The sequence below is a fragment of the Stegodyphus dumicola genome, chromosome 10 (assembly GCF_044657685.1).
Source record: "Stegodyphus dumicola isolate Sdum_Otavi_A_Nest chromosome 10, ASM4465768v1".
Classification (NCBI taxonomy): Eukaryota; Metazoa; Arthropoda; class Arachnida; order Araneae; family Eresidae; genus Stegodyphus; species Stegodyphus dumicola.
The window spans coordinates 153,054,318-153,069,517 of NC_140777.1; the positions used below are offsets into that span (position 1 = coordinate 153,054,318).

At 33.2% G+C, this 15,200-nt stretch overlaps 1 protein-coding gene across 6 annotated transcripts in view; it reads right to left on the minus strand.

The window, feature by feature from the left end:
- The window catches only part of LOC118191585 (forkhead box protein P4-like), an 821,276-nt gene that overhangs the window by 653,212 nt on the left and 152,864 nt on the right, over window positions 1–15,200 (minus strand). For all 6 annotated transcript variants that reach the window (XM_085825723.1, XM_085825722.1, XM_085825716.1 and 3 more), the window contains one exon: window positions 1,691–1,853. The gene's annotated coding sequence lies outside the window, so the exon portion shown is untranslated. The remainder of the gene's footprint in view (window positions 1–1,690; window positions 1,854–15,200) is intronic.

Below are 15,200 nucleotides of genomic sequence, written 5' to 3' on the forward strand. Positions count from 1 at the left end.
ATAACACTTTGTAATACGTATATTCTTTTCGAAACAAGGTGTATTTCTAGTTTAATGGATTTTTCTCCCTATGAACAATGACTCTATAATAAACTTCACGAGAATATTAATAATGTACTTTTTGTGTTTGAAAACTAATTAATTGCTTGTGTACGGATTCTTTAGGCATAATAGTAACAAAATATTAAATTAAAGAATGCTGCAGACTACAAAATCACAAAAGATTTCCATTCAATGACATCTAAGGGGAAAAATCAGCCTCGAATTACGTATTAACCGACCCCTAAATGCAAATAGAAAATAATGACAAATATCGCCTCTTTTGAAATTAAATATCTCGACCAACTTTATATGAATCTAGAGGTTTTGTAAATAAAGTACCGGATGACCACGTAAAAAGTTACAATTCGTAATTTTTATAAAACTGTTTTTAAAAATTTATAAACGCCAAAACACGAATATTTGCGTTATTTAAAACACTTCTATATTTGAAGTACAGATTGGTTGTGAATATAAAGACCGCGTAAAGACTTTTGTGGATGAGGCGTATAAATTGCTTTACCTATGATATAACGTTAGACTTGCTTGGATCAGATTTCACGAGGGAAGGAACCAAAGAGACAAATAGAGAAAACAGCTTATTATTTTTTTTTTTTTAATTTAAATTGTAGGTCCTACATAATGATTAATACAGGAAATTTGACAGAAATCTTTACGGTTTCACAAATGTATAACACAAAAGCGAATCAATATATTCCAGTACGATGAAAGAACAAATAATCCAGAAAGCGCAAAAATTCATAACAAAAAATCCCAAAGTGTTTTAGCAAGTATTCAATAAATTCAGTACAAGCTCCTTCAATTACATTAAAAGGTAATAGAAGTACTTTTTTAATGTAAAGTAAGTACTTCACATACTCAGGTAAAATTACTAAGTAATTAAATTTTTAAGTAAGTACTTTACATACTTAGGTGAAATTAAAAGCTTATACACCTGCTCTCACTGATTTCATCAGACTCCTATACAACGCTTCTCCAGTTTTAATAACTATTTCAAAGCCTTCGGATATTACGCGATGAGTCTGTTCCATTAATGCTTCGAGAGCGATTAGACACAGGTTCCTCTTATTCAGGACAGGGCAAGAGGATTTATTTTATTGTATTATGTATTTATATTTCAGAAAGTGAGAGAAACGATAAGTTATTTTATATGGAAATCAATGGGTAAAGTGCAAACAAATGTAGCGCCATCTGTCCAGAAAAATAGTAACGAAACGCGTAGAACTTCGAAAATGAAAAGTTCCTGAGGAAGACAAACCTATGTCAGATGCCTAAAAATCAATAGAGTTTTATTCAGCATTAATAATAATTTATTTAAGTTTGCTTTCTTGCTAATTTTAGATATGTTTCCGTCTGCATTATATATGTAGATAATAAGCATAAAATTTCAGAAAAATAGTAACGAAACGCGTAGAACTTCGAAAATGAAAGGTTCCTGAGGAAGACAAACCTATTTCAGATGCCTAAAAATCAATAGAGTTTTATTCAGCATTAATAATAATTTATTTAAGTTTGCTTTCTTGCTAATTTTAGATATGTTTCCGTCTACATTATATATGTAGATAATAAGCATAAAATTTACAAACCGCAGGAAATTTGACGTGCATAAATATCATTCAGAGAAACTTACCTCTGCATCAAAGTCCGTCACGGTAGCTGAGACTACATGCGAGCATTCTTTATAACAGAGATTCGGACTTTTGATGTGATTATTTTCAAGTAAATAGTTTAATAACTACAGCTTGTGTTTCTCATGTCCGCCTCCCTTCACCGAGGTTGGTACAAAGTTATATCTGAAAAACAGAAAAGTACTAAATACAACATCTCTCCTAATTTCTCTACAAAACCAGGTACATTTTACAAAACTAATAAAATTTATTAATATAAATTTCATGCGCTATTTTTTAATATCAAATAAAAATATTTCTAACAAATTCAGTTCTACTGATGTTACGTAAGTTTAAACAAAATTCATAAAATTTTTCGTTTTCAAACTTAAGTCTGTGCAAGGATATACGAGTATTATTCAGATAGTAGTATATATCTAATATTACACAGCTAAACGACTAAGGCATATCGAATTAAAATATATGGAATAGTTTAAATAACATAACATTAAATAAATTAACATGAAACAAGTATTCTGTGACAGGTACGTAATAATGGTATTACAAAAATTTTAATAAATTATAATAATAAATATAAATGTTATAAAAATTATCAGTTCGATAAAATTTAAATTAAATCAATTTAAATTTATTAGTCTCGAAATGGCATTTTGCGTAAATGTCCATTTCACCTTTCAGATTGTTGCCATCCAATATTATCATCCTATAAAAGAAATTAAATAATGAAGAATCTGCACGAATGTATGTATGTTTCTCGCACTGTGTGTGTACGGAGGGGGGAGGGACGGTACCTAAAGTCATCACATTTTGAATATTCAGGCACCTGGAAGCTCGAATTTGGAATTTATTTTATTATCTATTTCAAATTTTGTAAAACCTTAACGAATTTTTGATTAACAAACTCAACGATTTCAAAGCGAGCAATGACAACACTGTATGGGAAAAAAAAATTATCTCCAGCACGCGAGATTCTCTATCAGAAATTTAAAAAAAAATACGCTGTTTTTAAGTATTTTTAGTTCAAAGCGAACACCAGCCCAAATGCTCTGAAAACGTGTATGTGTGTGTAAATGAAAAGAAACGCCCTTTTTGGTATAATATAAAATCTGAAAGCTTCCAGATTTTTTCCAGTTTTTTATAATATATACTATTAAAAATGAAATGAAGATTTAAAGTGTTAAAAATTTGTGCATATCGTTTTAAATCATTTAGTTTGTTAAGGAATTACAGAATTAATAAAGTTTAAAAAGAAATAAATGATTTTATGCTTTGCCTGGTGGCAACTCGTTAAGAATGTGTATGCACGAAGCCGTATGGAAGACAAATTTACTTTAAATTTCGAGCAACGGCAACACCGGCCACGACGAGCGGATGATATGTGAGTGGTAGCGTAACGTAACGCAAACTAATAATCTCTCAGTTTTCGAAGGCCTCTGTTAAAAACATTCTCTAACAAAAAATTTAAAATATTAACCATGTTCGACATTTTTCACTGCAGTAAAATACACAGGTCACCATTCGCAATTCGAGACAACTTTGGCCGTTCGAGGAAATGAATGCCATAGAGTAGTCTGTTACTTTAAAATAGAAAGTTCAAGGTCATTTTCCGCCGCCGGATTTGCCTCATAATCGTAGGAATGACAGCTACAACAGACGTACGTGTTGCCAATTTCCCCTCCATTTCCGTTTAGAGTGTTTGAAGCGAACGAATGAATATTGAGTTGAAATACAGTTCCAAATGAGGTGAAGAAAATTAGTTCTGCGCGGTGAAGACGACACCCGTTACGATCGCAAATAGGGAGGGATAGCAACGGCCTTGATGTATCTTTTTAAACAAATAGATTATAACTGACACTTTCAACATATAACTGCAAAACTGCATTATGAGGAATTTAAGTCTTGCATGGTTACTGATGAAAAACATCAAGGCAAGATTCAATGACAGAAGATATCCACCTGTCGCTTTCTGAAACAAATCCGAGCGCATTTTGTGATCAACTTTCTGAAGAAGACGATGACGAAATTGGAGGAGGAATGCTGTAAGAACATTAAGAGAAGAGATGCATCGGTCAAATAATTTCCAGGAACTTTCCAGGAACAGTTTCAATATCTGCATAAGAATTAAAGATAATCAGCTGTTAATGACTTGTCCTAATTAAAATGCTATGAAAGTAAGTATTTCTAAGTTTCTAGTTATATTTAGAATCAATTAGATAAATTCATTGATACATCGAAAAATACTTTCCGCTTCATCACTTTTCTTCTTTCAGTTCATGAATTATTTTCTGAATTTTAACTAAAAACTTATTTTGTAAAAACCTTTTATTGCTTTTTTTATTAAATATGAAAATCGATTATCCGAGCTTATTCCAGCATCAATCAGTTCGGATAATCCAAGATTATGTAGATGATGCTGATGCAACATTTTTCTCATCATCAAGTATCATAATACTTGGAGGAAAACATAAATACATGGTTGCAACGGAATTTCCTGGGCATTTTCAACATACCCAGTTGTTCTCTTCCCATAACACATCTCATACATAAATGGATTTATATATGTAATCTTACATATATATATACCGATGTAGGGTGAGGTCCGTCGCCCTGTTTAAGGGCTGAGGTGAAGGTTATTGGTGGCTGGTTTAAGGGGAGGAGTGCGGGACGCGAAGGCAGTTGTGTCAACAGCAAAAAGCGGCGGGTCCTTAGATCAACAACTGTTTGTTGGACGTGGCCGCAACTTATGTAAACATCCTGCTTCGGAGTAAAAATGTTCCAGCCAGCAAAAGTTGACCTTAGCAGTGCGAGCAGCAAGAGAGAGATGCGTTTTTTGGTGTTTTTATTTTTACCCGGTTTGCTTGTTTTCTTTTCTTTTTCGCTGGCTGACGCCTACGTCTTTTCTCTATCATGCTGCGTAGTTGCACGCCTTTTTGGTTAATATTCTTTTCTCTGAATTCTCTCTTTTGGGGGTATTCGGCAAGCAGCAGCATTTAGAAAACAATAATGCTCGTTTGTAAATCAGCAAACGCGGTACAGACAGTTGTTATAAAATACTGCTAGGAACAGACACGCTCAAAGAAACAGGTCGGCAAATGACTTTTTAGTTATATTCCAACGCAGAAAATGAATACATGCACAAAAGAACGACACTAATTTGCACGAACTTTAAAGAAATAAACCTATGAACTCCTGATTTTTTTTCCCATCTCTATTAAAATTAATTTTCAGAAATACAAAGAATATTTAATATTACCTCTTATTACAATTTATGAAGGAAAAAAACACTAAAAATGTAAACTCAATTTGTAATCGCATTCCGTATTGGATTGTGAAAAACTAGTGCTTTTTTGCAAAACCTAAACCGCTCTACCAGAAGCCGAACGGGTAAATAGTTGAATCGTAACTCATGTCGATTTAAATACACACAAGTAGCGGAAATTCATCTATCGCACAAGTTATGACTTTTTTTTTTTCATTTAAGACTTAAATAAAACGGTTGTTTTAACCTTCTTTTAGACATTGTGATTTGTTTCATACTAACGAATACTCGCTATCGTTTTAGTATGGTCTCTGGAGGACTTTGACACAAGTTCTAGATACAGTAGGGGTAAGATTTATTAGACGTAGTAGATGTTAAGGTTTATTATTATCATAATCAAAGAACAGTATTTTAAATGAAGAGCGTTAGGTGGCCTTCCTCAGGGCGTTCCTGCCCCGAGGTAATCAAAGGAATGAGCGCTGAGGTTTTTGGATCATCAGCAGAAGTACAGCGGCATCTCGGTATACATCATTAACCCGTTTTAGATGCTTGGTCTTATACTAAACGAACTTTTCCAGTAATAAATAAAGGGAAAATAATTAATCCATTCTTATCAAAAAATCCTGTAGGTTTTATTATAAAGCTGTTTAATATTAAAATACAAAAGAGTGAATACATATACTGTACATAAACTAAATATAGTAGATGTTTACACATTTTTAGAACAATTTCAGGGCAGTTTAATTATTGTTTAAACTGTAAACAGAATTTTTTTTAATGTTCGATCTGATAACTTTTTTTTCCTGAACTATAAAAATCCAGATGATTTCTGCATCGTGATTTCCATGATAGAATGGCTTTTCTTAAAATTCCCAGGGGTACTGATTTCCATTTCTTTTCCACTACTTTCCTGAGTCCATCAATCGTGGCGGGTTTGCGCTTAGAAAGAGCTTTTTCAAGAGACCGAAGGCACAATAGTCCAAAAGTGAAACCTCTGGGGTACTTTGTAGGAATACGTTGAAACGATATATATATATGCAAAACCTGTATCAGTCTTCAATTTTTCAAGGAATGCAGAAGTATGTCTTTGGAATGCAGTCTTTTGAAGTATGACTTGTCGCTTCTTCTGGATGAAGTTTCACTGTTTTTAAGTTAGTGGGATAAAGAAATGGAATTTATTCTGTAAATATCGGACGTAAAACGTTTCTTGATATTATGTAACGTTGGTTTTAACACTTAAATTAAAAAAAAGCAGTCGATATTTCTCATTTCAAACAATAAGCTCTTGCCAGAAATTTTTATTCCCCTCCCCTTTTTTAAAAAAAATTCTTTATGGAAATCGTTCTAGAAATGAATAAACACCTTCTGTACAACACATAAATGTTCTTCTGCTACCCAAATCAAAAGCAGTTTTTAAGCATGCTCTAATGTTTCCGTTCGCAACGTTAGTCTGTATAATAGCGTCTTTGTTTTTCACAATCATAGATACTGCAGCTCTCGGCATTCGGTATTTAACAGTCAAATCTAAGTAAGTAAACTTTCTTCAAATTCACTCGATCCGAGCATTTTATGCCGAGATATTGCGCGGGAGCACAACGTATTTGGCTCAATAAGAGGAATTTCGCCTATATGGCACATAATGTGAATGCTACATGATCATGGTACCCTAAGGGAGGACTAAGAGGGTGGAAAGGTGTGTGGTCGACAGTAACGAGGCCAGTGAAGCAAATGGAGTCGTAAATTGGAGAAGCAAAATAGTGCGAGGTGTGAACCTAATAATTACGTAACCCTTAATTCAGATACATCTTGCCCAATCAAAGTAATTTTGTAAATCAAAACCTTTTTTGACTCCCTGCCTTCTTCTTCTGAAGTACTGCGACAATCTCTCTCTTCTCGCTTACGCTTTTCTCCTGTTAAGACGCTGCAGTAATCAGCTATGCTCGCTTTCATCGAAATACTTGCAGTATCAAAATTGTTCTAGAAATAGGCACGATTGGTGTGCCAAGTCAATTGTGGCCGCATATGAGAATTTAAATAAATATGGAATTTAATCCGGCTCAACTACTTCTTTTTCAAAATGGATGGACGCTAAGCATCAAGTATCTACGCTAAAGAACATTGCTACGCTTCTACATCTTATTGGTCTTATATCAGTGCCTCCAAAAATTGTGCTAGTATTACATATATATATAATTACACAAGAAAACATGAAATCACATGAAAATCCACAATGTATATTGTGGGATTTGTATTGAATAGAATGACGCTTATGGACAATCGTTGCACTCCCTCTACAGAGGATCAAAGGAAGAAGATCGTGTTTCAAACAAAACCTTAAGCGCCCAAACAGGACGCATACCGAAGTACCCATTATTAAAAAAAGTTCTTTACCAAAATAACATGAAAGTGCCCTTAAGTGTATTTGGCCGAATTGATCAGACTTTCAAATAGCTTAACTCAGTTAAAATGTCCGCGAATGGGCAGGCAGCAGAAGCGGTTTCATTGCTTCTCTCACGATGTAACGTGTGTACATGAACTAGTTTTCCTTAGAAAGTTCTTTACGAAGGCATACTTTGTCTCAGGCATATAACGTAATGAGCTCTGACATAATATAACAAACAAAAATCAGAGTCGGTACTGATAAAGAGTTTCAATGACGGATATATTTTTTCCTAAATTTAAAAGCATACCGTTGAATGAAACACCTTATATTTAAATGGAAACTTGGATGTCATGCAATGGCGTTGATTACGTTTCTAGAATCTGACAGATTTATAAGGTTTGATACGAATTATTTGTGGTGCAGCTTCACATATGGTACATTTTAATTTAGCCCAGAAGGGCTATTAGTCTCGAAATTTCGCATGGGCCATTGTAAATGCGTTGTTTCACTTTTCATTCGAGTCTTCAGCCATTCGGAAAAACGCAAGATAATATTCTTTCATATTTAATCTGTCTGTTAATAGTTAAAAATCTAAATTATTTATAATCAAAGATGCAGTTCTTTAGGAAATTATTATTTTTTCATTTTCAATTTGTTTGATTTAAATAAAAACGAATTTTATTCATGATATAGCTAATAAAAACAGTTCATACTTTTACAGAATAAAAATTAGTATTTTTTTTTTTTTTTTTTTTTTTTTTTTGCTTTTTAAATACACAGATGATACGTATATATATATAACGGTTCCATATTGGTCTAAATCACAGTTTCTTAAAACTGTTGATTGCAACCCCCATGGCAGTCATATTTTTACACAATGTATCTGAAAATAGATAAAGATGAGATAATACAGACAAAGGAAAAACGAAAACGTTTCGATGCAATCTGTTTATAACATAAAAGTTAATTTTCCTTGATTTGCCCTTGACGCTGTCATTTCGTCTGTTACTTATTTAAAATTTTCACTATGTTCTATGTCTTAAAATTTGAAATTAAAGTTAATGACCTAAACCTGAAATAGTATATAGTACAAGTTAAAACACTGACGGTTTCACTCACGCATGTATCATATTTGCGCAACGCTTATGGGGTCCCACAAAGTTTCGTAAATATTATGGGGTCCTGGGCTCGCAAAAAAAATCTCAGTGATAAAAAGGGGTCGCGATTGAAAAACATTTAAGAAGCCCTGGTCTAAATGCATATGATTTAATATCCTATAAAATGTTTCGCTATTCCACTTGAGCTGTCTCTATCGATAATACTTACTGATAAACCGTGTTAAACTTTAAAAGAGCCCATTCGGGAGATCGTTAACATCTGAACCCTTTCAGAGTTTTTAAAAATATTTTTTATATTTATTTATTTATTTTTATTAATTTGAAAATTGTAAAAGTGCAAACTTTCGGCAGCGATGTTTTTCACTAAATTGTTAGTGCAAAATAACAGACATAAAAATTTTGCGAAATTCCATCTTTTTCAATGCGACCTCCTCTCGAGTTTGCCACCCCCTTCCAAAATTAATTATGATTTATACAATTAAAAAAATATTAAAATGAAATAAAATGTAGTGTTAACAATTATAATTACGCTTACCTATTTTTTAGCTATTAAACAAAGATCTTTCACCGAATAGTACATTTACAAAACATTGCGCATTAAATATCCATATAATAAAATTGTAAATAAGGTTTATTTGATCATGGCAAAGCACTCGAAGGCTAACTGCCTAAGGAAAAGGATGCCTTCGTGGAGGCACTTTCTACGGGAAGCCTGCTCGTATACACGTTGCAAGTGTGGAAAAACCACAAAAACACCAATCCAGCCTGCTCGGTCACGGAATTCGAACCCCGGACTGAACTACCAGTGTTCAGCGACTTTACCGCTCGGCCGCTGGTAGCCACATAAATGAGGTTTATATTTGAAAGGAAAGACAAGACATTCCGCTCAATTATGTTTCATGATATTTTCAAGCCATCCGTTAAATTTTAAAATCTGAAATAAAATATTCCGTTATTCCATGATGGCATATCATTTAAGACAGAAGTACCCGCCAGCGGCCGATCGGCAAAGTCGCTGAATACTGGTAATTCGGTCCGGGGTTCGATTCTCAAAGATGTCTTCATGGGCATTTTCGTGGTTTTTCTCCATGTTTAACGTATATTATATACCAATCAGTTTCCCCCAGAAAAGGCTTCACCAGCGACCAAGCAGTAAAATTGCTGAACACTGCTTTTTCCGACTTGGGCTCGAATTCAGGCGAACGGGCAGGCTGCATGGGCCTTTTCGGGTTTCCCCCATGTCTAACGTGTATACAAGTCAGTTTCCTTTAGAATTTCCTTCATGAAGACAACCCTGCCTTAGTTATATGGTCCTAGAGTAATAAACTAAGCTTAACTAAACCAATCCGTAATAAAGTTCTCCACGAAGGCATCCCTCCCCTTAAGCAGATAACCCCAGAGTGCTTTACTATAATCAAATAAACCAAACAAAACGAATAAGCTACAGCCGGCCACCATGCACACTGCGTTCTTGTATCACATTTAAAAAAAAAAAGAGTGTAAAGGCTTAATAAGTAAGCTTTATTTTGTTTTTAGTTAGTTAAATTAATTAATTTCGAGGTATCCTCTCAAAATCAGTTCAAAGGAAATTTAGTTTTAGTATAATTTCGCAATAGGATTAAATCCTTGCTTTTGGTGTACATTTACAGGTTACAAATAGATTAAATTTTCAAACAAAAAAAAGTGTTTAATACCATGAAACAAAAATATTAAATCATTTACGGTAGTTATCAGACATAAGTTTAAGTAGTTATCAAACAATATCAACCTATAATTACATTCCATTATCACACCACTTTTTCAATATTTCGAAATTTTAATAATTCAATAAATACGCATAGCTACTTGATCGATGACAGACACAACGCATGTTCGACAATAATTTTCATTGTTAAAAAATACATTATAATGATTGAGATCAATCGGCTCTTAGTCCACTGATTACAAGACGACGAACCATTTCTTCTATTACAAGTGCAGAATGACAGTTTGCCAAATGGCTTCCCTTAGCTATTGTCTTGATGAATAGTGGAGTTAAAACATACTCTATACTTAGTAAAATGGATCAAACAACAGGCAATGAAGAAGATGTAAATCTGTTGGCAGAGCAACTGAAGTTAAATAATGTTATCACCACTATCTCAGGCGCTGATCTTGTACAGATACACAAGCGCTTGCCTTTGAAGTAGCTAAATTTAAGAAAGCCTTTCAGTTGGAACACTTTCATTCAGATTCTGTATGAAATTTCTTGACATCTGAGGGAAAAATATATGATTTTGGCCTAAATTAATTGGGTGTGTTCTATAATTTCACACTCCAAATAGTTTTTCCCCCGTAACCTGTTCACAGGAACCCTATATTCCGACGCTGTTCTTGAAGCGTACCAATTAATTTGTTTGCTGACGGAAGTAAGATAAATGATAAATTTGGCTTTGCATTTTGTTATATTTGGGAAGATAAACAAGAAAGAAATTTCAAAAAGTACAGAGTTAGTAATGAGTGCTCAATTTCTCATGCTGAGTTGCTATGCTTAAACCTCGCTGTGAAATGAATTCAAAATTTATTTACGGGTTTGAAATCAACGCGTGTTTGATATGTAAAGATTCGCTTTTCTGTCCACAATTGTAACATAGAATACCTTCTCTCACCAAAAGCACAATGGGTAAAAATGTTTTTCTGTAAGGTAATTTACGGAAAAGTTGATTATTTTTCAGCAGATTAACTCAGGATATTTAAAGAGTTATTTCAAGCAGTTTAGAGTTGTTCCAAGTTTTTTGTTGAAGCTGCGGCAGCAGCGATGAAGATGTCAATCGTATTCTTCTTGAAGGATTTGTCTTAAGGGATCTGCCGCTTCGAAGGATCTGTGTGCATCCCTTTTTCCTGAACTTTTATGGCTAAAAGACAATTTACGCTTTGGGCAATTTCATTCTGAGTTTAGATTTTTAAGTTTTATAATTTTTATTTTTATCTATTATTTCCCCCTCAGCAGTGCTGTTGTACATTTTATTTATTTATTTTGTTAGTGCTGTAACTTAGATGTGTACGTCATGTGGCATGCTTTGTGGAAGAGAGGAAATGGAGTCTAATTTAGTAATTATAATAATAATTAATCAATCTTACTGCAGGAGAGGACAAGAGACTACACAGCTAAACTTTACTTCACATCAGCAAAGATGAGATGGTACAGATATTTCCGTTTTTGTGCCTCTTTGCTTTTACAAAAGATTGCATTCATGGCAAATAAAACAAGATGAAAATGTCGCTCCTTTTGTTTTATGGTAATTCCCTGTCTCCCATATCTTTAGAAGTTAAAAAATTACATACTACATAAGACCAGCGAAAGTTTTTTGTTCACGAGTTCGAAGTATTGAGAGATCTCCGTGCCAGCTTCCCCTTTTAGATGCGTCATTGCGTTGTATTTAACATCTTAGTAATTTGAAGTGTAATTATTGATTGTGCTCTGTGATACTGATAAGAGCTATACGAGTACTTTTGTGAAAAGTTCCGGAGCTATAAAGTGTTTCTTTTGGGAAAATAAACTGTATCAAGCTAACGTCGATTCTGTGGGCATTTAATCGATTAAGAACTCGTACGCAGGTAACAGTATCTAACATACAATTTAAACAGCAATATATCCATACTTTATTTGGAAACATTTATATACTATCAAACGACATCAACGAATTACATCATTCAGAAACAGTACTGATAGCAAAATGTATATGATATCGGCATACGGGAATACACAGGAAATGAATCTCGTGTATTCTCGGACAAAACATTTGTTGACCGTTACTGCCAGCTATTAAGCGGATCGAATCATTAAAACCTCATTTAGTGTAGCCATAGTAACGCTGAACAAGATGCAATTTGTTTTTATAGCATTTGAAAACTCTATATAGGTACACAAAGATGTAGATAAAGAGATCAATAGACAGATAGATAGATATATAGGCAGACAGACAGGCATAAAGATAACGTTTTTTTGTACGAAGGATTTATAATTAAAACTCTTTCTTATCAGAAAGTTTTTGACGATACAAAAATTCTTGGAGTCTCGAAAACTTGTGCAATCATTAGGTACGCTGTTATGCATATATCAACCACTGATCTTGGTAAGTACCGACACTGCGCGAATCGTAAGGTCTACAATTTATCTTCCATGTGACGTCACTCTAAATTCTCAGAGTTTTGCCAATCTGTAAAATACATCTGTAATTTATCTTTTAAAATTAATAAATTTATAATTACTTAACAAACGGCTATTTAAAAACAATAAAACACTTTTTATTCATTTAAATTTTTGTATTACTCAATACAGTTAACTTCATTTAATGTGTTATTTAATACAGTTAGTTTCATTTCATATATTCATTAGAAAATTTTTATGAACATTTGCAACATTAATTAAATAAATATTTGCAGTGTTTGTAATTAATAAAACGTCGCATTTGCATATCTGGTGTCATTAATGGCTTTCAATTATTACATTTTAATTTTGATATTTTTATCGCTATATTTTCTTAATTAGTTAGTTAGCTACAAATCATAAATAAAGTCTAAAGGTTTAGGTTATTTGAATATGGCAAAGCACACGAAGGATGTCTATCTAAGGACAGGAACGCCTTTGTGGAGATGTTTTCATGTTACCTATGATAAAACCACGAAACCCAATCATGCAATAAACGTTTTTGCCTGGGTTCGAACTCAGGTCGAAATACCAGTATTCGCAGCCTTAACTATTCGGCTCCCGGTGAGTCTTTAAAACTTAATACTAAAGATGACTAAATACGGACAAAGGATAAATAAATTAAAAAATTCAGAGGAACGGTGATGCTATATAACAAAACAATTTATCCAATATTTATGTGTATAACAAATAACTTGTCAACAATAAAGCTAAATTTCATAGCTTCTTATAATGATTTCAAAGAATTTTCAAAAGAATTTAATTTCATAAAACTTTCAACTCCTCTTAACATCTCTTATTAAAATGACTTCTAATAGTTAAGAAGATAATATACTGTTACGAAATGCCCAGCCGCGGTAAGCTTCCCTGCAAAGTGGGTTTAGGGTTGCCAGAAAGTGGCGAAGAAAGGTAGGATTACCAGATTTGGCGCGAAATCGCCCATTTGCCGACAAATTGGACGATATACCATAGATGGAGCGAGAACATTCTAGAACGCATTCTTAGCGGTATTCTTCGGGAATGTTCTCGAAGATAGGTTAAAAGCTATATATGCCCTGCTTGTACGCGGAGAGGTTGCTGATTGTTTCAGCGCGTTTATCGTTTTTTCGACGGCAGTAACCGCGTGTTTGGAACTGTCCTGTGTAATACTGACGAATATATTGAGTTCTGATTCTTGTTCAAGTGTTGTCATAAATCGCTCCAAATCCACGAACCCGTAGAAAGCAACAATACTGCAAAATTACACCATATGCAGCTTTGGGGAGGGACCAGAACTTTCTGGTGAGCAATTATAATTAAAATAACATTGGAATGGTTCATCGGTAATTCTGCATACAGAAAAGCAAGGATTTTTTTTTTTTTTTTGGAAGAGAGATTTCAATTGATTTCACTGTTTCTTCTCCTGACGAAGTAGCACTGATTGAATTCCTATTCTTTTATATTCTTTAAATTTCATTGACGTTTTGAATTAGGGTATCACTTGTTTGAAGTATTTTAGTTTTTAATATTTATTAAATTCTGTTTTACATTTTTAGGCTATTATGAAATTTATTACTCATGAATTTAATTTTTTGGTCTTTGAGAAAATATGGTATATATATATATATATATATATATATCAGCATATAAATAACTCTATTAGAATTATATACACTAAGCTTAGAGTATGGAATTTTGACAAAGAAGACAATAATTATTCGGAGACATTTGTCGACACTGACATTATCAAATTTTTATCGATATTTTATCAAAATTAGGGTACTTTTCTGATTGAGTCACTATATGTATTATAAATCCATGGAATTTTTTTAGATCTCTCTATCGCACTGAAACTATGTGCTAAAAGTAAATATAGAACCCAAGTTTGAGAGTTCAAATCCGTCATTATTGTGAGTTCGTTAGCACATGTTGACTTATTTTCAGATAAAACTTTCGAGTTCAGATTTTCTAGTTTTTACAGTGTTTATCATCTGATAGTGCGGCTAGTGTTCCTGTTACAGGAAACTCAGCACCTGCCATAGTTCTGAAAAAGGGTTTCTTTCGCTATTTCCGTGGGCATCATTAGCGATCGCCAATCTGCTTGACCTCGACTGATTATTTATTTCGATGTTTACTAAAATGAGCAGCGCCAATTTTTTTTAATGTCACTTTTCAAAGCGATAAGATGGAAAAAGATTTCTCAGCGTATCTCATTCAACTCGTTTTCGAATCATACTGCAGCTAAACAGTTTGAATTTTCAGATGGTAATTCGTTTTTAGTTAAATTCTGAATGTTATTCAACCGCAAAATTTATTTTTATGCGTTTGCAACAGCAGATATTATTCTTATTTTAGAAAAGAAGCTAAATGTATAATCTTTATGCTTTTAATTCTTAAAAATATTTAATGGTAAATGCTATTTTGACGTGTTAAGACAGTAATTTGTAGCTGTAAGGTTAATAGATAATTTTTTATTTGTTTTTTGGTAATTCCTTAGTATATTATTCTTAAAGACGCCAATTAGTAGCTTAAAGAAAGTATCGTAATCGCTAAAACTTTTGGGTGTCATATTTCAACGGAAATA